Source organism: Rhyacophila brunnea, unplaced genomic scaffold (assembly GCF_057557595.1).
Source record: "Rhyacophila brunnea isolate RB1 unplaced genomic scaffold, BYU_Rbru_1.0 scaffold_6, whole genome shotgun sequence".
NCBI lineage: Eukaryota > Metazoa > Arthropoda > Insecta > Trichoptera > Rhyacophilidae > Rhyacophila > Rhyacophila brunnea.
In genome coordinates, this window is record NW_028233276.1 from 1,217,645 (window position 1) to 1,241,541 (window position 23,897).

General features: G+C 33.5%; 1 protein-coding gene across 3 annotated transcripts in view; it reads left to right on the top strand.

Moving 5' to 3' along the window:
* The first annotated feature begins 2,358 nt into the window (after positions 1 to 2,358).
* Positions 2,359 to 23,897, top strand: part of LOC147065077 (fatty acyl-CoA reductase wat-like) — a 93,494-nt gene continuing 71,955 nt past the window's right edge. For 2 of the 3 annotated variants that reach the window (XM_085956638.1, XM_085956640.1), the window contains exon 1: positions 2,359 to 2,396. The gene's annotated coding sequence lies outside the window, so the exon portion shown is untranslated. Of the gene's footprint in view, positions 2,397 to 2,736; positions 2,863 to 23,897 lie in introns of those variants that run through there. The other variant, XM_085956639.1, reaches the window with a different exon arrangement.

Below are 23,897 nucleotides of genomic sequence, written 5' to 3' on the forward strand. Positions count from 1 at the left end.
TTATGATGCAATCTTTATGAGTATCGCTGGATATGCCGCCAGCACGTGGTATCATAGATGTAAGTTATTGTCCATCCGGAAAACTCTTCTCAGCGGTCAACGCTCAGCATTACTTGCCCTCACTAAGGCTTATAAGACGACTTCTACCGACGCGTTGCCTGTCCTTGCTGGAGTGCTTCCGTTAGACCTGCACATTCAGGTCCGTGGTGCCACGACCGCCTTGCTTGGGGGTCTGGTGGCGGAGGTTGGCGGTATCTTTATATCGCCGCCTTTAGGTCTTGGACCCATGAGCCGGTGCGCTCGAAAAGTTATTGTACGCGACCTGGCGTATGACACGGCGCTGCGTGTGTGGCAGGGGCGATGGACCACTTCTTCCAAGGGCAGACAAACGCATTTGTTCTTTCCTAATATTAAGTGGCGCATGGAGATAACCAGATTGACTCCAGACCAATGGACTTCTCAGTTCTTAACCGCACACGGTGGTTTTGCCTCCAAGCTCTGTCAGCTTGGCCTAATAGAATCTCTGACTTGCTTATGTGGCGAATTGCAGGATGCCGATCACATCCTCTGGGAGTGTCCCTATATGTCGGTTGAAAGGGAAGAGCTTCTCAAGTCGGTCCGACCCTCAGTTGAACCGGTCGGCCATTGCGACTTAGTATCTACGAGGGAAAATTTCTCAGCTTTTAAAAAGTTTGCGGCATTATACGGCAAGCGAGAAGGTCTTTTCTCATCGAGAATTGACCGTAATACATTATATGGAATTAGGGATCACGCACACTCTAGTGCACGCCAACCAAGGTCTTGGGAAGTTGCTCCTGGGACACTTTCGGCACAAATTTGAGCAGCGCCTATCGTTCGTTACGCCACGGTATACGCCTACATAACGGGTGTGGAGACGTGGCGGGTGGTGGAGGGAAAAGCAAGTACTATACGATCCAGAGAGGTTGGACGGTCCTTAATATACGGCCATATATTTCCGATACAACATTTCACGGTGACATGTAATACGGAGAACTGCATATGTACAAGTTTCCGGACACGGGATATCCTACCAGCACTCGAAATGGAAAAGTTTACGAACCGAAGCGCTCGACAATTTTCTGAAGACATAGACATAGTATACAAATTTATGTGTATTTTATAAAAATAAGTGCGTTAGATTTTTTGTTTTATGGCCTATCTAGCTCAGACTGTCAAATTATTCTTTCCCACGAGACGGAGCGACAATTTTATCGATTTTACGAACCGTAACGGCGCTCCGGTCCATTTCGAGACCTGCATTTGGACACTGTTCATTCTTGTGACATTGTCTGCCTATAAGAGTCTACTAAATTTAATTAAAATTCTTATTGGAGACGGCTATAAAGCTCTGGGTTATGTCATATACGCCATTTGCCTCCTTTTAATGTTGGGTCATATTGTGCGCAACACTTTTTTAAAATATATCAGTCGCGCGTTTGTCGGCCTCGGTGAGACTCCATCATTTTAACCCGTAAGTCTTCACTGTTCGGATCAATGTCATGTACATCAGGATATTTGTACGATAGGAAAGGAAAGAAAATTATCTAGTGCTGTACGAATGCCTCTCCAAGCTGATTCCACTTCTCTGCGTTGCGTTGCCACGTACTTCCGCAGAACTTTATCATTTTATCGATCCAGCGGCCTCTAGGTCTACCTTGCGGACGTTTTGTACCTATTGGATATCACTGGGTGACTAAATATGTCCAACAATTGTCCTTTCTTCGAGCTGTGTGTAAAGCCTATTTCCTTTTGAGGTTTTTAGCAAACTCTATTACATCGCAAACCCTTGTCTGTTCCCTTATCCACCCATTCCTCTTTATGTCCTTTCGCGTTATGCCCAGCATGTACCTCTCCATACCACGTTTGTGCTTCTCTAAGTTTCTGGATCTCTCTTTTACTTAGGGTCCATGTTTCACACGCATGTGTGATTACGGGAAGCACACATTGGTTGAACACTTTGCGCTTTAGGCACAGTGGGAGGTCACTTTTTAAGACATTCAGGCGGCCAAAAACACTCCAGCCTAGCTTTACTCTGCGAACAATTTCATCAAATATACTCGTACATCCATCTATAGACACTAAACTTGTTGCCCCAGATAGATGTAGTTTTTCACCTGTTCGAGCTGAGTGCCATTGACGAGGATCTCTTTTTGGCCCGCTAAGCAGTTGAACATGATTTTCGTGTTTGATACATTTATTTTCAAGCCTACTTAAGCAAGGACACTAATTATTAAAAGGACGTAATTAAAAACTTTACCTTTTAATTAAAAAATACCGCGTATATTTTAGGTAATAAAATAAGCTCGCTATAAAAGTGGTTGGCAAATAAGGCACGGCTTTATTTTGCCGCGAATCTCGTTCGCTGTTGGTACTATGTGAGTAGAATCACATTTATTTGTTTATTTGCTTAATACTTACGTTATAATTCATTCTAAAACTAAATTTAAATTTTAAAGCGAAGGTTCTTTGGATATGTTGTAATAATAATTTCTGTGACATCCTAATATTATTAATATGTTAATATTTGAAAATTATAATATCTTTCGAACACGGCACGAGGATATTATTTTTTCTTCTTCATTTGTTATACAATTTTATCAGAAAAAGATTTAAATTGCAGTTTTATAAACAATAAATACTAATTTTTATGTTTATATTCCACGATTTTTATTAGTATAATATGTATTTATACAAATGGTTTATTAGTGTGTGAGTGAGTGTTTAGTTACAAAACTGTTTTAGCAAATTTAAAACACGAGTGTAGTTTTGTAGTTTGTAAAAATATTTACTAAATAATTGTTTCTCTACTTTATGATATAAGAGATATATTTCATATTTAAGGTAAGTCAATTATTGTAATACTTAGCATAATATAATAATCACGTAAAAATCTATTATAAAAAAACAATAATTTAAATACGTACCATTAATGCAGTGACAATTATTATTATTCAGTTTCGTCACTGTCCAAGCCAATTGTTGTAACCCTCAAATATCAAATTGTTCAGGAAGTGTAAAAAATGTGGGCATTAGATTTACTTATTAATTTATTTATTATTTTATTACAAATTGACAATTTTCTTTTATTGACACACCAGTAGCTTACATTTAGAGGGTTACAGCTAGAGTAGGGGTTCGGGAATTTCCCGACAGGAATTCTTAAAATTTTTTCGAGATTTTCCATCCCGAATCTCGAGAATTGAAATTTTTAAAATTTCGGGAATTCCCGGATCTCCAGAATCTTTTCTCGGGATTCGGGATTTCTTTATTATCAAATATAAATTGAAAAAACGATTTTCTATATGAAAAAAGTGGACAGAAAACACAAAATGTTCAAAGACTGGTCGGGGCATTTAGCTCAATTAAGCCAACGTCGACTCAAAATGAGCGCAATTTTTTCAACATAAGGGAATTTTGTGTCTCAAAAGCGTACGCGATTGTCAGTCTGTGTTTTTTGAAATTCCTTTGTTTTTTGTTTTTTTGTTTTCCTAGTTTTACGAGTATTTTGTTTGTCTTCTTACATAAATAAAAAACACATTTTTTTGGAATTTGTCTGTTTTTACACTGATTTTAAGATTTTTACAGTTTTTTTTTAAATTGCCCGATATCTCGAGAAATCTTTTCAGGAAATCCCGAATCTCGAGAATTCAAAATTTCATCATTTCGAGAAATCCCGAATCTCGAGATTATGATTTTCTCGGGAAATACCCAACTCTAGTTACAGCATTTGGCTGGAATATTTTTTATCAAGTTACAAATGGCTTGAAAAATAGTTTTGTGAATTATTTTGATTTGAAATATTTTTTTGGGATTTATGATACTTGGCCAGTTCTTGTAAGAGTATGCAATAAATCCATTGTTTAGTGAGGGTTACGACAATTATTGACCTTTACAGTAACGGTTTTTACTATTGCATTAATTATTGAGGAATGCTTACTCCAACTAGTGGATATCGCAGACATTCTGACCATATTACATATCTAACGTTTATGCCAAATTAATATTATATTTTACGCGGGTAAGTAGCCAATCGATATTGCACGATTATTGCAAATGGTCCTGGTTGTTTTTAAAAAAAAACTCACGTATTTCCTATCACGGAAAACAAATTTGCCTTAGCCGCATCATTTTTTAATATTCAAATAATAAATAAGTAACTAAAATGAAGGTTGATCTAAAATTAGATCTAAATTTAATAATCATACAAATTCACGGCGATTAATAAAAAAAACACTTCTTATTTTCATATAAAATAAATTTCATTCTAATTTTTGGCTCACCCGTAAAGTTAGTTATTTTGTAAATATAGGACATATTATTATTATCAAAATATCCATGATATTATGTCATCGATGGATATAAAATAATATTGGCAACAGGTAGTTGTATTTTACAACGTTTTTCTTAGCTCGTATTCTTATTTGTCCGGTGGTTCTTTGTCCGGTACAAATCTTTCAATCGATTTTTAACTAACTTCCCAACTAGCTAGATATTTAAAACTTTTAGAATATATCAGAACACGATGCCAATGCATTTTATAATACTTTTAGCCATCTTTAAGTAGAATTGAATTCATTTTCAGTTAATTCTGTTTTGTATGAAAAGTTATTTCGGAAGAAATCCGTAATCCAATCCACTTTTATTGGTTGCTATAGGTCTGGGGTCCTAGCAGCTAAATTATTAATATATACCTGCGTTACTATGGAAATCAAAATGACATTTCAGTATTATTTCTATCAAGTACAAATTTTTTTATCGTTTAAGCTAGCAAGTCAAGTTTATAATATTATTCAACAGAAAATTTAAAAACGTTGTAGGTATATAACAAGTTATTTTTTTACTAGGGAATTTAATACAGGTACCCACTATTATTGAGTGTACCTCGTAATCAAACAACGTTGTCTACAAAAAAGTGTTTTTTTAGATAATGTTATTTAACATTCTCGGCTACTTGATAGTCAAATAAGTTTATGTCAATCTTTTCTAGTTTCTTCTTAAATCGTCAGTAAAGTTTAACGTTAACTACATAAAGTTACCCTTGTTTTCATAAACCATACCTATAAATTTTAACATCACTATAAGCAAGATAAATGTACAATACAAAATAAATAATAAAATATAAACATTAGGTTTAAAATTAACATCTCCGTAACGTTTTTTGGATCTCCTGTAAAGTTGCACTTTTGTAGATAGTGTTGTTTGACTTGTTTCACATGAATATTGAATAATAATGACATTGAATAATAAACTCTAGCTGCATTGTAATATTTGTAATAATAGTCAATTTAAAAATTCTACGTTAGTTATAATAATTATTCAATATTATTTTGGTGCTGTCGAAGGTTGGTGACCAAATTTAAGTATATCTTTATCATTATTCTATTCCAGTCGTATCGGATCACTAACGCTTTAGAGACGTTAGGTTGCGTAGGTATACAAGATAATAATATGTATGCTATGTCTCTAATGCCTTTTACCTTTCCCTGAATTATGAAATAGAGTAAATAACACATCGCTTGTGACCAAATTTAAGTATAACTGTATCATTATCCTATTCCAGTCGTATCAAATGACTAATGCCTTAGATGATAGGTTGTGTAGGTAGATAAGATAATATATTATGTATGCTATGCCTCGAATGCCATTAACCTTCGTATCCGGAAATTTGTACGTAAACAGTTCACCGCGGGACACTTAGTCGTGCGCCACAGTACGCGAAACATGAGTTCGTGTAACATTTAATCAACTTCGTTGAACATTTCACCGTGGAGTATATTTGTACGTATGCTAGAACATGTGGCGAATTTTATGAGATGTCTTTACTAAGTTAGGTTAGGTTAGGGTTAATCTAATTGGAACAGTACTATTTGCAAACTATCGCCGCATTTTGTAAGATACGTACAAATGTATTCTACGGTGAAATGTTCAACGAAGAACTAGTCATTTGATAAAATGTTATACGAACTCATGTTTCACGTACTGCGGCGCACGAATAAATGTCACACGATTAACTGCATACGTACAACTTACATGTAACCATTAACCTTTCCCTAAATTATGAGCTAGAGTAAATAACACATCGCCTTGCGGAAAATACCGCTTAAGTTTGCAGCCCCTTTTTATTGATATTAGCTATCAGTTTTCTTGGCTTAATGACTCGTCTTGAAACGTCTTCATTGGCAATGTGTCATCCTATGAATGAAGCAATCCTTACCGCACATCGATACAGCTACATTTAAAAAACCTTAAACCTTACAATGGTCCGCTCTTTTAACTTCCAAGCTACGATTCCGTAAACCTGTACGCGACCCGTAGACCCTGTAAGAGTGTAATATATATTGTGACACTTTATCGCTTTCCGTTGGCAACCGAGATATTTCACTCCTTACTACTTAGTGTATGTGCAACTTATGGGGCGCTTCAGCGATCTTAGGCCACGCATCCCCGTTATATTGTGTGGTTACTGTCTGGAGGGTTGCATGATTTTGGTTTCATTTGGGTAAAAGCTGGCCTCGGTCGGTCGCGAAGCTCTGTGTGAATTTATCTCTAGTAAGTTTTTTTAAAAGTTTTTTCTTGCGTCCAAAACAAGGGTGTCCGTCGTTTCAGGTCACGTCGTGCTCTTGTGCTTCTCGTCGGCTTCCGGCACTGCAGTTTTCGTCCGCTTTTTCGTCCAGGTCATCGTCTTCTTGGGTTTTTCTTTTGCCAGCGGTAGTCATCAGGATTGTCGATGTTTTACTACTGATTCGTGGGAGGTCTGTTTGAAGAGATATATTTTCACTTGGTTCACCCTCTTTATAGACGTGCCCTCAATGTACAGGTGGATATTATTTACCTGTCGTTCATTGCAAAAATACACAATAGCAATTTTCTTTGATGCAAATGACTCAATAATTATTGATTTGTCAGAAAATTTAAAAGCGGCTTCAAAATAGTTAACAGTAAAAAAATTATTAAATTAGTACCTGTACTAAAATTTAAAACTTATTCAATATTTCACAAAAAAAAACCGCTCAACCATCATTCAGCAATGTTAAAATCAGTAAAATTCTATTGGAATAGGCGAATCTTGCGTTACTAAAAGATGTCAAATTAAGGCAGAATTTTTCTAAGATTGTATACATACCTACTTTTTTGGAAATGGATTCAATGGACGTATTTTTTGTAAATGTCTAATTTTTTAAAAGTTATACTTCTTTTGGCGCGTTTGGGAAATCAGATCAGAGTGTATTTTTGGCGTGTGACATATAACACATAATTTATTTTTTCACACGAAAAAAAAATGCACTTGATTAGATTCGAACCACCGATTGTTCGGTTATCAGCCGAACGCATTACCTTTACGCCACAGTATGATACTGCAATCGTCACGATTATACAGTATAATATTGTAGTTAAGAATTTTTCCGTTGCATAGGCAGCGAATTTATTATTGTCGGCCATTTGCAATTCTTTGCGTAAACAATCTATTAAACGTCAGAGTGACAGTTGGTACTTTAAAAATAAAAACAACGAGAAACCAATATATAATTTAGTAATATAAGTTAAAGTGTATAGAAATAAACCAACGGCGTTCCAATAAGCGGTCTTTTTTCTTGAGTGTGTAATTTAAAAAGATAATTGAGAGCTAGTCAAAGAATCTAGTTTACCACAAGTTTTGTTTTTGTTTTGTTACGCCAAAGAAGTACAACTTCTAACGCGCGTACATAAGTACACACTCCGATTTTTGATTATAAGATTTTGATTAAATGTATCTTTATTATTGTATATATCGATATCCAACTTCTATAGAAAACCAACTCAAAATATCTTGAATAAGTCTTGATTTTTTTAGATAAATGTATTTATTTTTTATTTAAATAGCAATGCGCAATGCAATTTTACAGTTACTCAGTAACAATTAATCAACCCAGACATTCCCGTTTATAATTATTGAATTAGTGATTAATCCCAGAAAGGGTTATTTGATTTTATGACTCGTTGAAGAAATTTTTGATTACTTTTTTTGTTGAATATACTTTTCTACATATAACGGCATTATTAACTCAACCTTGAAATTTTGAGTTGTTTTTTGAGATGCTTGGCTATATTTGTGGTTTAATATAAATTCATGAAAGTTACTAAACTAAATACTAGATTTATACCCTATTTGGATTGAACATGGTCAGAAGAAGACGAGAAAAGAAAGAATTCTTTTTAACTCTACAACAGCTCATGACACCCAATGCCAGTAGTGTAGTTATAGAAGTGAAATAATCATAAACACACAGGCTTTGAGAAAATCACATATTGACTGCTTAATCCGCAAACCAGCTAACTGTTATTTTGACCAAAAATTAGATTTTTATGGCATTTTGTTATAAAGCATGTTTCTATGGTAACACAAATTTTCAAACTCATAAACCTATTAATAAATGCGTTATCGTTATTTACACAAAACAGCCAATTGCAGGTGCCAAATTTCCAATATCGTAAATGGAACAACTCCGATCTTTATATAAATTGTCTTTATATATAAAAAGGAAGCTAAAATAGTGTATTAAGTTATTCATAGTGGAGCTTATTTGTAAAAAAACTTTTTCCAAGTTTATTTTTGGAATTGTTAAATTCCGCTTGATTGTTAAATTATTAAGGCTATACTTCAGCTGATGCATGGTCTAAAAAGATCATGTCTAGGCGATGCGCAGATTGTGCAAATGACGCGAGCCGAACGAAATATAATTTGTCATAAAAATTGAACATGCGGCCTTTTAATGTTATGTTTATTATTATATTCGTAATAATAATAGTATATTCATTGACATGTTTTCTTTTTCAAGTACATGCGGAACGTTTTTTAGTCATCTTTACACGATTTAAGAATATATTCCTCTGACGCCATCACAAAACAAATTGGCGTGCTCACACCTCTTTGTCAGTCTCCGATTGGCGACGACTGCGAAATTTCGTTCCACCTACCGTTGAAAATTATTTGTAGTTTCACTTATGTATGCTCTTAAGTTTTTTCTCCTTCCTGAACAATTTGCCCAAAAATGGAGTAGGCCGGTTTGATTAAGCAGTCGATATCACAAACACGGAGCCGCCGGATGAAAGGCCAGCGCCTTACTCACTGCACTACGAGGATCGCATACTATAGGTAGGTTTACTGTTTGAATGTATGTATTGCGATTTGTATAAAAGGAGTCTCTTAATGCAAATAAATTATATTAATCACGATTAAACCATGTTTGTATAATTTATTGAAAATAACAAATCGTTCGAATGGTTTTATTTGGGAAATCTACATTTGATTGTGCGACTGACTTCTACGTCACTAAATGTGCCACCGAAAATGCATAAATTGTTTTTAATATTGCAAATGAACTCGCAAACAATGTGGGCGATTTTTATAGATTTTTATCAGGGCATCTATTCTACACACAAGACTGCGTTCGGCTGCTACGGCAGCTAGCAACAAGCGATACAAACATACTCTAAGCTGCCGTAGCGGCCGAAACCAGTCTTGAATACTATAGAAGAGATGCGCAGTTGAACCTTTCTGCGAGACATGTTGAGATTTTTTGTTGGAGGGTATACTCTAACCCAGGGGTTCCCAACCTTTTTGTACTCTAGAGCACATTCTAAAATATCGGTAGGGTGGCGGGCACCACCTATTTTTAATCAACAAACTCCTTCCATAACTTCTCATTTTCCCATAATTTATTTTCTTATATTCATAATTTATTAATAAATAATAAACAAAAATGTTTCAAAATAATAAAACTATTATTCATATTGCATACACACAGAGAAATATATTTACAAAACGTTAACAAAGTAAACAAAAAACACAAATACAAAGAAAACATTTTATAAAAAAATAGAATATCAATATGTCAATGTGATCTTTGGCATTGCATATCATTGGCCAGTGCCTCATAATAAGGAGAGTATGACGGTAATCCTGTTAGCAAACAATCATAAAGATGCTCAACGGTGAGTCGAGATCTATATCTTGATTTTATTAAGTTCATGTTTGAAAACAATGATTCGCATACATATGTCGAACCGAAAAATGATTCAATTTTATATGCCGCTTTTTTCAAAAATGGGAACTTTTCTCTGTCCTTGAACTTGTCACTGTATTCCAAAAGTCCTCTGATATTAAGGATTTAAGCAAAATATCATTCTTAAGCTCCAAAATTTCTAACTCTAGTTCTTCTGTCTTACCTTGAACAAAATCTGCAATACATGCGGCCATTTCCATTACATTTATTTGGCAAGTAAAAGGATTGATACAGAAGGAAACAATTGGCTCGATATCTGTAAACTGCAAAAATCTCTCTTCAAATTGTTTTTTTAACACTTGAAGATGCTTAATAAATAATGACCCGTTTAATTCATTGTTACCTAGTGTTTTATTCATATGTGGGAAATGCACGAGAGAATTGATCTGCAGATATGATATCAACAACTCCAATTTAGCTTTAAATGAATTTACAGAGCTTATCATTAAATTTCAGCTATGTTTTTCCCCTGCAACTCCAAATTTAAAGAATTCAATTTTCTGTGATGACTGTGAGAAATCCCAAATCAATCAGCCAGCGAGAGTCAGCTAGTTCATCATAATTTTCCTTTTTATCGTTCATAAATGTTTATATTTCTTCAATTAAACTCACAAATCTTGTAAGAACCTTTCCTTTACTGAGCCAACGTACTTCAGTATGCAGAATAAGATCATGTTTTTATCTTCAGTATCTTCTAACAGGGCCTTGAAAAGTCGGTGTTGCAAAGGAGCTGCTCGAATAGAATTGATTATTTTTGTAATTATTTGGCATTGGGGCAGCAATCGCAATCACAATGACAACAACGCGGTTCCAGGCGGGGAATGCTATTTGCACATCACTCCTTGTACACGCCGAAAACCCGAACTGAGCCGATGATCGCCGAAGCAATCGGGACGGTACGAGCACGTGTGACGTGCTTCGGCGTTCATCGGCTCAGTTCGTGGCGTTCGTTCACTTCGGGTTTTCTGCGTGTGTCAGGCTAGCGTGAAAATTCTGTCTCTGTCGAATAGTGGTGGGCACATACGAATCGTTCCGCGGGCGCCATGGTGCCTGCGGGCACGGGGTTGGGAACCCCTGCTCTAACCTAATTAGAATACAAAATCACTAATTAGAACTTGGAAATATTTTCCAAGTATTAATATAAATTGTGAAAGATATATACATTATGTATATTTTATACAACGAAATCAATCATTGATTCTGTATAATAGACTATTTTGTCATATTATATTAGTATCCACGTTGATAACTGATCTATCGCAGACACGAATTTTGCAAATTAGCATGGCATTGTGTTAAAAAATCTTCAGGACGAGTCAAATTGAAAAATATTAACATATTCAAATTTATACTTCAGAGAAAGGAGGTGTTTTTTTAATTTATTATTGGCCATAAAGCAGGCTTTAAAAAAAGAGGAATTCGCAATCGTGCCACTTATATTTGAAATAATTTAATAGTTTTTCCTTTAACTTTAGTGTATCCTATGTGTGAGAATATTTTCTACAGCGTTCGATTGATTGAGTCACCTCGATGTATGAGTATCGACAGGCTGTAATAATATATTAATGAACCTAGATTTTCCTTGTTGTTTTAAAATATACCCAGTATTATTTGTGAATATATAATTTAATTTTAAAAAAAAAACGGTGTGTGTACTTATGTACGCGCGTTAGAAGTTATACTTTGGCGTAACAAAACAAAATAAGCCGTTACCTGAGTCTATTAATATTACAGTGGATTAGGTTGGAAAAAACGTGGGCGATTCATCTGTGTCTCATATTTATAGCACATGCTAATTGTATATTAATTATTGTATTGGACCAAATCTCATCTTTGCCATACAGCGGTTATAATCGATTCAGAAGTGCCCATGATGAATTAAAATTATTTACCAACTCAACATTCACAAAATTTATTTATTACAACGTTTTTCTTAGGTTGTATTCTTATTTGTCCGGTACGAATCTTGCAATCGATTTTTAACTAACTTAGCTAGACATTTAAAACTTTTAGAATATATCAGAACACGATGCCAATGCATTTTTTTAATACTTTTAGCCATCTTTAAGTATAATTGAATTCATTTTTAGTTAATTCTGTTTTGTATCAAAAGTTATTTCGATACCATTATTGGTTGCTAGGAGGTCTTAGCAACTAAATTATGAAATAAAATATACGTGCGTTACTATGGAAATCAATATGAAATGACATTTCATTATTCAGTATTTCTATCAAGTATTTTTTTTTTTGATCGTTTAAGCTAGTCAAGTCAAGTTTATATGATTCAACAGAAAATTTAAAAACGTTGTATATGAAAAGTTCTTTTTATCTTGTACTTAATTATTTATTGATAAGTATATAATTTTACTCATAAATAATACTTAAATAAATATAGCCTCAAATCTCGATACACAATCTTTACAATGAAAAATAAATATACACTCCAATATAAATAAAGTTTTATGAATATAAATTAACAGTGTAGAATGCTAGTCTCAAGATTGTTATTTATAAACATATACATTTATTATGACATTATATTGGTTATGTTTAAAACATGTGCTCTTTACTTGGTTGTATTGAACGACTAACTAAATGACACTATGCGTAAGATAAATTATGTGTTACATCGGCACGCGCAACTTCGTCACACGCTAAAAATACAATCTGATCTGTTTTCCCACACGCCCCTAAAGAAGTATAACTTCAAAAAAACCCTCTAATATGCGATCTTGCGCAATAAAATACTTCTGTCACTATTTGAAAAATACGGTAATAATATTCGTATGTACATCTTTACTCAATATAGCGTCAACCCTTTAAAATGTGACACCACTGAATAGTCTTATCTCAAAGTATATCACTGACAAGGACACGTTTCATCATTGGAAAATGCCAGTTGCGCATCGGTATATTGACACATTATGGTTATTTTTAAACGATTCTCATCTGTAATGACTCAATAAGGCATTGACATTATTCATTTCCCATTAAAAGTTGCTGATTTTATACGATAACATTTAACCCAAGTGAAAAAAAAAGTTACGATTTGATTTTTGGCCGTGTAACCAAGAACAATAAATCTGCCGTGATTGCGGCGCCAAAATCGGTAACTTACCGTCTAAAGCCGCGTAGACAAGATTCGAGTACACTCGGACGACGACGTCTGATCTTTAGGGGATCCTATATGCCAACAGAGAATCTAGCGGAAAAATACGAAGCTTGCAATTTGAGATTTTTTTTTGATAATTTACAATTTCAACTGTATTAATTAATACATAATATGTATCTGAAAACACTAAAAAGATTTTTTTTTAATTCAAAGATAAACTTACAATTGTTAAAAAATGTAATACAATGTGAATTCGTTGCAGGGTCACATCATATTTTATGGCCATATTTATTATTACAATTTAGTTTATTAAGTTTTCAATTTTCTAACGTTTAGATTTTTGACTAAGTCGTAGTTTTAAATTTTTTTATATTTATTTTATAAAACATCGATTTTTTAAATGTGTGTAACTTGAAATCCTAGGATCCCCCTTAATGAACTCGGAACGCGTTATATCTTTCCGAGCTAGCTCGTATAGGCGTAGTTATATATTGATTACACGTAACGAGTACAGTAGCGAGACAGTAAAATGGTGAGAGAGTGGTGTGGGCGAGTGTGTGTTTATACGTATTTTTCTCTTTTCGACTTTTGTGGCGATTCAGAATTCACTTTCGATCAAAAAGCAGGCAAGTTTTGTGTACCGAAACATGGATCGTAAAACGTACATTAAATAATTAGAAGATAAAAAGAACTTTTTATATACTTACCACGTTTTTAAATTTTCTGTTAAATCATATAAACTTGACAATTCTATGTATTATTAATATAGGACAAATAAGGCAATTGTCAACAAATCATTTTTTCGCTATTTTGCAACAAACAAACAAATATAGAATACTGAAATGTCACTTTCTAGGACCACCCCCTTAGCAACCAATAATAGTGGATTGGATTACGGATTTCTTCCGAAATAACTTTTCATATAAAACAGAATTAACTGAAAATTAATTCAATTGTACTTAAAGACGGCTAAAAGTATTAAAAGCATGCATTGACATCGAGTTCTGATATATTCTAAAAGTTTTAAATGTCTAGCTAAATTAGTTAAAAATCTATTGCAATATTCGTACCGGACAAATAAGAATACAACCTAAGAAAAACGTTGTAATAAATAAATTTTGTGAATTTTGAGTTGGTAAATAATTTTAATTCATCATGGGCACTTCTGAACCGAGTTTGTGTTTAAACTAGAGGTGAGTTGGAAATACTGTCACCAGTTTGTAAACTCAAGTATCGTATGAAACTACCCATACTCAGTACGTGTGGCCCAATAAACTTGTTCCAAAAAACTTGCGATGATATCATCGCGAGTCGCTGGCTAGTTGGTAGACTTTCAATACTATTGACATTAAATGCGCGCCAGCGAGGTAGCACTTGAATACTATTATATTTTAATTTATTAGTCTATGCATGCAAATGACATCATCTTATGTATGAACAAATAGGTATTATTATAAAAACCATTGTTATTCATTTTACGTTAACAAGAATATTATAACATAACATAAAAACAACGCATAAATTTAAAATGTGTGTAAAAGAAGATATAATGAAGAAGAAGAAGAAGAAGATAGTTGTACTAATTCAGAAACCTTTGCAGGTGTTGGCACAACCATTAACGATAGTTTCATCGCAATCGGATGAATGGTATAGCGAACATACAAATAAAAGAAGATAGAATGATGATGAAGAAGAAGAAGAATAAGAAGAAGATGGTTGTACTTATTCAGAAACCTTTGCGGGTGTTACCAAAACAACTGACGAAGGTTTCATCGCAATCGGATGAATGGTATAGGAACCATACAAATAAAAGAAGATATAATGAAGAAGAAGTAGAAGAACATGGTTTTTTCTAATTTAAAAACCTTTGTGGGTGTGCGTACAATAACTGACGAAAGTTTTGTTGCAATCGGATGAATGGTATAGGAACCATAAGACTAAAATAAAATAGAATGATGAAGAAGAAGAAGATGATGATTTTTCTAATTCAGAAACCTTTGCAGGTGTGCATACAACCACTTACCAAAATTTCATCGCAATCGGATGAATGGTATAGGAACGCATACGGGACATACAGGCAGACAGACAGACATACAGACAGACATTCATTTTTATATATAAGATATAGCCTATACTGTTTGCGAAAGTGCAAGCAATAAGTTGACAAAGTTTTATCGCAATCGGATGCACGGTATGGCAGCGCATAAAATACGAACAAACAAACAAATATTAATTTTTATATATTAAATGCCAATTCAATAAAAAAATATATTTTAAACATGTTGCATATATTGAGAGCTCTGTCAATGGGTAATTTTATTACATATTATAGACGATTTTTTATGAAGGAAATACATTAAGTATTGTTATGGCAACCATGTAAATAATATAAGTAATTATTTTATTCAGGCCAGTGATTTATAATCTTTTTTTAAAAATAGAATAACCCTAGAAATATTTTGTGACATCTCGGGGAACTCCTTTCTGATCGACACATTACAATATGTTAATAATAATTGGTTAACATTTTTAATCTCTGTATGTGTGTTTACGAGTATTACCATTAATAAATAATAATCTCCTGAATTCGTCACCAAGTAAATTTTTAAACGATTCATTTTAATTGTGTCATATAAAAATAATTATTTTTAATTATTCTATTTTATTCAATAAATAATACAAAGATTTAAAAATCTTATTTGGTAGATACTTATTTCTAATATCTATATTTCTGAGGTGTTCCGAATACAATCTGTTCAATAATGAATCCAAAATTCTTAAATAGTATTCATTATTCAATGTATAAAAACCATTTTAATGGAAAAACACAATATAATACTCAATAATCATTTCACATTTTAAATATTTTGGACCGGTTTCATCCACTCCAGAGGGACATTGTCAACTGGTGAAATTAGTAATATATATTTTATTTTATTTTAATTAATATCATGAAATTGATACTTAACACCATAAAATATTTTTTTTTCAATGAAAAAGTGCAGATACGTTAAAACCAAAATTTGGAGAAATCCTGACATCATCTAGGAATCGATTAATAATAATTATGATGGTCCCCAATATTGAACGCATTTAAGATAACACCTCAAATGCATTGGGATATTTTGGCGTCATTAGTACTGCACCAGTTGCTTATTTTGTAAAGTGCATTGCCCGGAATGCAATGGCTGTAGCTTCATGTTGAAACATTATTTTTTTTAAAGTTGGTGAGTTGTACTTTTTTTGCAAGCGTTTGCAAGTTCTCATGTAACCCTGGTTGAGGATCACTGCTTTAGGCGGTTATGTTATGTTATATTTATCGTGTTTCCACAAAAAATCAATATTGAAATGAATTTCGATATTACCTAATTGTTATTGATTAAGTTAGTGATATTCAAAATGTGCTCCGCAACCAATTCACAATCTCCGGAGGTGCCACATGTTGTTTTTTTACAATCACAGACGTTATTAATGCAAAGTACTTATGCATGACAATTGATCGTCTTCCAATGTTTTTTCGTTCAATATAAAAAATATTTTTGAACACTATGTACCTATTACAGCTTAGCAACTGGTTTCTAAAATACTAAGAAGTCAATATTAGGTATTTGATATGGATTCAAGATTTGACAATGGTAGCTGCGGTGACGTTTCATGCAGGTAAGCAGGTCATACTTTGCTTAGAGGTGGCAAAATATGGACGAAATGGGAATAAAACAACTTGATAGTACCTACATTCCCCAGCACCGTATATGTGTTGATGTGTATATCAGGTTTTTTACATGATATTCATTCAAGATAACTAACAACATAATAACATTTATAACAAGTAATCTGTTTACATACAATTAGTTGCTTGGATGTTGTGAGAGAGTTTATTTTTATTCTTGTAATGATAAATATAAAGTCTACCCTCACAACATCCAAGCAACTACGACCTTATCTGTACACACCTCATCGTCCCAAATATATAATAAGGGGCGACATTTTATCTAGGTACATATGTCACTAGTTTGTTGCGTCTGTTGAGTCTATGAACAAGATGTTCAACGATTTCACTAATTTGTATATTTTAGCGCGGGGCCCTTACAGGGTTGACCCATGGGTAGGGCACGCTTGGCAATCGACCGTAGCGCCAAAATGTAGGGAGCGCCAAATTTAAAAACGCATGTTTTTATATTCCACAGAGTCTGTACAGTAAGTACACATTATTTCATAGTTAAATAATTACAAGATAAAAAGAACTTTTTATATACAACGTTTTTAAATTTTCTGTTGAATTATTATGCTCAATATGCTCAAACTTGTACTCGATATGAAGTAAATAAAAAACAAACAAACAAACGAATATAGAATACTGAAATGTAATTTTGACATTTCATTTTCATTTCCATAGTAACGCACGTATATATTAATAATTTAGTTGCTAGGACCACCACACTCTTAGCAACCAATAATAGTTTTTACTTTTTACGGATTTTTCTGAAATAACTTTCCATACAAAACAGAATTAACTGAAAATGAATTTAATTCTGCTTAACGATTGCTAAAAGTATTAAAAGAATGCATTGGCATTGTGTTCTGATATATTCTAAAAGTTTCAAATGTCTTGCTAGTCGGGAAGTTAGTTAAAAATCGATTGCAAGATTTGTACTGGACAAACAACCACCGGACAAACAAGAATACGAGTTAATAAAAACGTTGTAAAGTAGTTCAAACAGCTCGTTATTACAATCTGAATCCAAATGAATCTAATATATTTCGGTTTTTGAGATTTGATGGAGGAGTGAGGGAAGAACAAACATTCGGTCGCTTGGTCTAAATGGGGCTTTACTGTACACAATTCGGTCAACACAATTTGAAATTTAGGAAATCCATTTCTTTATTCTTTTAAAATGAATCTTCAATTATTGTTTATATGATGGAAAAAGTCCACAGTTTTCATCGCTACTCATTGTATAATGTAATCGACCACATTCGGAAGACTGTGGGAGTAGATCACCAAAATATTGTTTTCCCCGGGCGCTAAAAAGACATGGACCGGCTCTGCTTATATTTTAATCCCATGGTAAGTCCATTGCTGTTGAAGAATCTTTCAATTATACGCAATAAGACGCGCTAAGTACATTGCACCCATATTAATATGATTGAATTACCTAATGGTGTATCGAGTTATTATAATATTTTTTCCTTGTAAATTTTTTGTCTAGTCACTCACTAAAAAAACCTCTATTGAAATTGGTTTTAAAATATTAAAAAAAAAATCAATAAATACAATATAATATTATAATGAATGTATTCTATACTAAACTCCAGTACTAATTGCACTTGAAATAATTTTCATGGGCAGCGCATTAAAAACGCAAAACGGGATGAATTTAATAAATTTCATTCAAAGTTTACGATATTGAAATAACACAAACATGGACCCTCCAAACCAACCGATCCGCACCATACCCGGTCTTAATCGAGAATATCACGAGGCTTTGGATGTGAATCATCAGCAGTTGTTTACGCCTGGGAATGTCTGGGGCGTTACAGCACAAAATGTAATTGCAGTAACTACTAGCTGCTACTAGTCAGCTCGCGGGGAATTATAAATTAAGACGGCGGCCATATTCCAAAACAGTCGGATCTTGTATCTCAATACTCAATATGTGAAATTGGCCTACTCTGTCTCGCTCTACACATTAACGAAGAAAGAGAGGGGCTGTTAAAAGATAGCACTTTTTGAGGAGTCAGTTTGGTAATCTCCAATCTCCATTGTATATTTGGAAAGAAAAAATATTCCTTGATCTACGGATATCATGAGTAGGGCCCGGATTTATATGCTAGTGCATGTTTTATTAGGGTGTATGCACGGCTATTAGAATTGCACAGAAATCCGTTTTGAAAGACGCAGAATCAAAAATAAAATTTTATTGTGCATATAAATGCATATTTGAGACGTTAGGGCATATTTCATAATTAAATGCATATTTTAGGACTTTTGCATTTATAATTTTAGTTTTTTTTTTTAAATTATGTTATTGAAATATTACTAAATTAGGTAGGTAGATAGTTTAAATGCACTTGCATTTTTAATGGCAACTCCGAACTGTGGATTTATCAGAAAAAGTGTAGTCAACTGGGGCACCTTTATTTAAAGTTTGCGCAATCACCTCTGTGGACGTTTTTTGAAATTTGAATGCCAGAGCCACAATATTGAAAAAAATATTGTAACTTTTTTTCGGAAAAATAACAGTAGTAAATAGTATTTAGGAATAGTTACGTGTGTCGTTTTAGTTTTTTAAAGTTGTGTAAGTATAGTTTAGATTGCATTTCTTATTCCATTATTTGTACCTACTTGTAAACAAACTATTTTGAAAGTTGTAATTGATTAACTTTATATTGATTATTTGTGTTTTTTGTTATTGTATTATGTTGATTACGATTATTAATTTGTTATACGATTTTTATTAGTAATATAGGGTAGAGTGGGTATTTACAATTTTTTTTTCCATAAACATGTAAATTTTTAACTGCATATTTCTTTGGTTTTAGTGCATATTTTAATGATTTTAAGTGCATTTATGGGGTCTAGGACGATTTGGCACCGGACAACTGGACGCCACAAAATTCGAAAATAAATAAATGTTAAGTACTTATAGGTACTTTAAAAAAATATATTCAATATTATTATTTATGTTTCAATGATTATATTTTGATTTAATAGTTGGTGAGAATGTAAATATGCAGACGTAAACAATGATTTAATCGTGCATATGTTTAAGTTCCAACGAAAAAGAGTTTTTTATTTTATATAAAGCCTTAGGCACGGTAATTCTCAATCCGCGATAAAGGATACATTATGTTAAGAGTAAAATGAATTCAAAATACTAAGTAGTAGATAGAAACTGATTAAAATACCCCGTCTACACGTCTCTACACGTGTCTACGACAGTGCGGCGTCCAATTGTCCGGAGGACAGTCGTCCCATTCACCATTTATGTGCATGCATATAATCGTGTTTTAAATCCGCTCCTTAATGATGAGGTTTACAATATGTATGTAGGTAATATTCACGTAGCACAATATGCAATTTCGAAACACCAATAGAGGTGTCCATTTATTAGTTATTTATCACACCTGTTTTAAGCAATAAAAAATACCAGTTTTCTTCATAATTTTTGTCAAAATCGAAAATCCTCACAATTTACAACTACCTATTTCATAAAATATAATAGTGATTATTGTTTTAACTTTTAGATTTTATCGAATACTTATTCAAAACCAAAGTGACAAAAAATAAATATGACAAAACGAACTTTGTTTGCACATACACAAAAATATGAGTTTTAAATATTGTGTTAGTTTTTTTTTTAAATTAATTTAACATAACATGAAAAGGATACGAAATTAATAATATTAGCATAAATACCAAGTACCTACCAACATAAAAATTCAATATTATCATATTAAGTTTTCAAACTTGCAAATGATTTTCACGTTGCATTTTTTCTTAGCAGCAAATTATTTTGACCGTGATACTAAAAATATAAATATAATAAAACATATGGAAATTATCTCAAAATATGCTGTCATCATCATCATCATCATCAACCGGGGTTAATCCACTGCTGGGTGAAGGCCTCCCCAAGCTTCTTCCAACTCTCTCGGTCCTGTGTCATTCGCTGCCAGTTATTTCCGCCAAACTTTACCAGTTCGTCAATCCAGCGGCTTTTAGGGCGATCCTGTGGCCGTTTCGTGACCCTTGGGTATCACTGGATGACATCATTTGTCCAGTGGCCGTCCTTTCGGCGAGCAATGTGCCCCGCCCATCTCCATTTCAGCTGTTTGGCAACGTCTATTACATCGCGTACTCCTGTCTGCTTCCTAACCCATTCGTTTCTCTTACGGTCCTTTCGCGTGATGCCCAACATACAACTCTCCATGCCTCGCTGTGCGACTCATAGCCTTTGGACATCTATCGTGTTGAGGGTCCACGTCTCGCAGCCATACGTGAGCACGGGCAGCACACATTGGTTGAACACCCTACGCTTAAGAATAATATCTAATAATATCTAATATTGTGCAACCACTATTGGCCATAATGTTATAATACTAATAGCAGTGGTAGCAATGTTGTTCTCTAATAAGAGATTAAACCATGATTTCCCAAAGTGGCGCTGTCGCCCCTCTGTGGGACGTTGCTGACCCAAGGGTGGTAGACGGGCGTCAAAATCAAGTGAGACGTAAGATGACTAAAAAATATATCCTTACAATGATTCCCGATTTAGTTTTAGACCCTTCCTCGAGTTCTTGACAACCACAATTATTGGAATCACGAGCAAATTGGCAAAAACTTTATTTGTAAAAAAAGGCATGTGGCATTTTTTTTTTTGAAAATCATGGATAAGGTCAGTATTTTCCAAAGTGGATGCTGGAGCGAATATCGCGTTGCAAACCAGGCGTTGAATATAAATTCGGAGGCGGTGGAAGCAAAAATAAATCAGAACAAGGAAAACAATTCGTAAATATTTCATTAAATGTATTGTATAATACAGTTAAAACTGTAGTGATTACAATATTTCCCAAATAAACACAACGTGCATGGCCCCATGTCTGCCAGCAAATGTAGGAAGGCGAACGTGTCGACAGGCATATTATGTGCATGTCATTGCTTTCTTACAATACGATATGACGTATGAATAGTGACATCCCTAGACAAAATGCCGCCCCATTTTTTTTATTCTTATTATCCTTTCTTGACTAAAATATCTAAGAAATGTGTTGTATAGATACATTACCGACAAAATATATACTAGGTAGTAAATCTTATTTAAATGCTATATCTGATTCAATAGAAATATTGTGAGTCCACGGTTTCAGATACATTTAAAAATTCATATAACAACTTCCAAAACTCACTGACTGGCAAAAATATTTGGATACATTTTAAATTAGGCAAATATGTACCAACATATAATTCATAAATCTGCACGTGTCAATACTGGTCATCAAGGACGTGACTTCCAAGGACAACAGAAGTAAACTAGACATCGCAAAGCCACCAAAAATACAGTCCTGTTAAACCTTGTACGTTAGTTAATACATTTTGTTTCCAACCAGTGAGCTGATTTTTTAATTGAAAGATATTTCCATTATTACTAAGTTGAAGTCGCTATTTCTATATATAACTTGATTCTCCTCGATTTGCCGCCCTTCGAATAACTGCCGCCCCCAAGCGACACTCAATCTGCCTTCCTCACACGGGATGTCACTGCGTATGAAATCTGTTTTAGATTGTTTCTTAATTTTGTGACAAGCAGTTTACAATGGGTATTGCAAGTGTAATAATATAAATAAAGCTCAATTATTTTACCAAATGTCGTCTGGCTTATTTTAAGAGGCCCCCCTAATATCTATATATATCTACGCGTTAAAAAATATAAACCGCATTTAGATATTCATTCCCATCGATTATTTTCGAACGTATCTAGTGTAAATATAATTTAAAAAAAACATACATTTTTATGATACTAAATAATATGCATTCCAATAATTAAAAGGTCGAATTCAATACGTTATTATTAGGTACCTTTAACAGACTTCCTTGTCTTACTTTCATTTTAAGACAACCGATAAAACATGTGCAGATCAATATTTTTTTTATTTAGAAATTACATACACCTACCTAAATTAATTTTAAACTATGCAATTTTGGACTATGCTCGCGCAATATGGCCATGGCTCTGTTTGAACTCAACAGCTGTGTTGAATGTACACTTTTTTAATATTTGTCTGTCGAATGGGCCTAATAATGTTGGACGAATCTCTGTTATAACCAAGGAACACAAAAATAATGGGTAGTGGGTTGCCTTGTGGGTGAGTTTAGGCAAGGTTTAATTGTCGATTGCGGAAAAAATATGGAATAAACTTAAACACGTGCTAAGGTGAATAAATACATATTTTATGCATAAAAAGATATCAAGTTAAACACATTTTTATTTTTTTTAATGATGTGGGCCTCCACAAAGAACAGATATTACGAGTTATTTGTTTTTACGGGAAAAGGATGTTAGTCACTTGCTCAACCTATTAAGTCCATACTCTGACCCCAAATACAAACAAAATTCGAACCTGGGACCCACGACATTATAAGCCGATGCTTAAGCCGCTCGGCTGTCGTGGGCGTGAACTGTGAACTAGTCAAAAATATTTTAACATTATGAACTATTTTTTTCTATTTAAATACTATAAATTTCGTCTGAACACGCTCTAAACCAGGATTATATTATGAAACATCACGAAAACTCCAGATAATGGAACCATATTCAAGAATACTCTGTAATAACGACTTGTAGATTAGATATACGTAAAACATTTGGGTTCTTGAATGGCTTAGCTTGTTTCATGATGAATCCTAGAAGCTTGCTTTCACGTGGAGCTATAGAAGTGATGTTGTGAGTGAAAGGATTATCATGAGTCAAACAATGCCGCTTCAGTAAGCTGTTTGACATAATATAGTTCTATAAAATTAGACATATTGACTTAGAAAAGCTAATACAGACAAATTTGCTAATATTAAATACAAGTTTCTTTTTTCGGCAAATTTAAATTGGATTGAGATTATTTTGCAATATGTGACAATTCAGCCCGCTGCAAATTGGCACATATAATGTTAAATCGTCTGCAACGTAAAAAATGGATTCCATTTATGACATTCACAATGTCATCAA